Source organism: Mus musculus, chromosome 17, assembly GCF_000001635.26.
Source record: "Mus musculus strain C57BL/6J chromosome 17, GRCm38.p6 C57BL/6J".
Classification (NCBI taxonomy): domain Eukaryota; kingdom Metazoa; phylum Chordata; class Mammalia; order Rodentia; family Muridae; genus Mus; species Mus musculus.
In genome coordinates, this window is record NC_000083.6 from 14,641,053 (window position 1) to 14,643,508 (window position 2,456).

The window sequence follows — 2,456 nt, forward strand, 5'->3', positions numbered from 1 at the left end:
AAGCCTTCACTTAGAACTGCAACATGACAGCGGGAAGTCAGTCTCTGAGGGCAGGCAGCAGCTCGCTGAGTGCCTTCAAGTACAAGGAACGGGTATTCACCAAGACAGGCAGGGTAGTGTGAGAGATCTTGTGGTGGAGAGAAGCAGTCATGAAAAGAAGGAGACCTAGGAAATGCAGGAATTAAAAATCAATCTGAAGGGTAACACTTTCAGATGAACCAGGTCAACCCATTGTGAACCCTCAATGGTCAAGCTGGTAGCCTTTCTAGCAAAGGGCAACATGTAGCAGGTCCTGTGATGGAGACCTTTCAGCAATATTGTATTTAAAAGGAAGTATTTTAGATTGTCATTCATAAGCCATGGACAATACCAAGGCTTCTGTGTTTACTATGCGCTCCTAGGGATTTCAGGTTGTAGCTAAAAGGAGCCTCTGAGACCATCAGGACTAGTGTCCCCCTGAAACACTCCACCCAACAAATCCATCCCTGACAGTTAATTGCTATACATTTGAAATCTTCAGAGACAGAGCACCGCCCTCCAAAGGGAAATATTCACCCCATTTGCCATAGGTAGCATAGGATTGGTGTGTGTCTCAAGGACAGATACCCTATGAACGTCCATGATGGGTCCTGGGAGTTAATGTTGAGTCATTTTGTCAAAGTTTAGAAGTTACTCAGAGGTTAGCATTAACTCCACACTCCCCCCCACCCCCGAAAATTCCTAGTAATGCTAACTTGCTTTACCAAACTCCACCATCACAGCTCTGTTTCTGATATAAGGGACCAGAACAGGGTGGCCATACAAAGGAGAATCAGGCAAACTTGAAAGGACTTAGTCTTATATAGCAAAATAAAGTGAGAATGGGCATGCCCAACCCTATTAATTTGATCTTCCTATAGACTGGGTCTTAGACAATTAGCCATGAAGTAGGCATGACTTAACGAGGACTCTAAAGAAGGACCTAGGCACTAGCATCTTGGCACGCTAGAGCCATTTACCTGCTGTGGGAGGACAATCACCTAGACTGTGAGATATTGTCAGAAACCTTGAGTGTAGACCCTCAGGCTATGATACCTTTGGTGGCACGAGCTCCCAGCACAGCCTCTTCAGGTCTCACAGGTGAACAGCAAGGAGAACCAGGTTTTCAGAAGTCAGCCCTGGGTTACATTAGACCTGATATGACCCTGAACACTGAGGACCATGTCTGGACTATTGAAAGACACACCCTTGGGTCCCCAACGTTTATGGGACTGCAGTTTGGGTGCTTTGTTACGTTGACAACATCTCTGATTCTTTCTCACCGTGTGGTCAGAGTGGCAGGCTCAGGATGTGTAAGCAAAGGCAAGCATGCCAGTTACCTCCATTCTAGAGTGGAGCAGCTTAAACAGCATGGCTTCGTTTCACAGCTCTGGGGGCTGGGATCAATGTCAGAGACAGCTGATTGGCTTTCTTTCCCAGTTTCCAGACTACCTCCTCCTAGAAGCATCCTCACATTCTCTTTCCTCTTTGTGGTACTTGGTGGCCTCATCCTCTTCCTAGAGACATAGATCCTATAAGTTTATGGTCTCATATGTCATCATATCGATGTCCTTATATCTGAGGACTTAGTTTCCAAGTACAGTCATTGGCTAGATCTTCAATCTAGGACTAAAAATTGAATCCAGACAGTTGCTAAACTTCCGTATGACCCATCTTCCTTCTGTGATGCAGGAGACTCTGTGAAGGACAAGAAGTCCTGCTCTGCTGAGGAACAATCTGAGGGTTTTAAGCCCTCCACTCCCCTTTCCTTGGTAGTTTATTGTCATTCCATCGTTTCTCCTGGAAGCCTTACCCCACTGATGTGCTCACCTTTTTAGAGAAATTCTCTTCTCTCTTGAAGTCTAATACCCCCAGTCTACAGGTTCTAAGTACCATGATTAGTTACTTTCACACCTTGACTAATTGTAGTCCCCAACTTTGTAAGTCTCATGATGAATTTGATTAAACCAGACTCTCTATATCCACCCATGCTCCTGAGCACATGGGGTTTAAAGCTCCAAGCAGTTATCAAAGCATTTGGTGGGACATGGTTGAGATGAATTCAAAGACTGGGCTAGGGCATCTGCAATGGCAGACGGCAACGCGATGAAGGTTTGATAGGGCTGCCAAGTGTGAGGGTGGAGAGAAAGCCAGAATGGTGCCCCTCCAGCAAAGGACCAGAAAGAAAGAAGTGGAGGACAAGATTCACCTTCAGCAAATGTCCATGAGGAAAGATGCTTCCAGTGCAAGAGAGAGGGGAGGAAGGAGAGAGAGAGAGACAGAGAGAGACAGAGACAGAGAGACAGAGACAGAGAGAGACAGAAAGAGACAGACATGCAGAGAGAGAGAGAGAGAGAGAGAGAGAGAGAGAGAGAGAGAGAGAGAGAGAAACGGACAGATAGGGAGACAGACAGACTGAGACAGACAGACAGACAGAC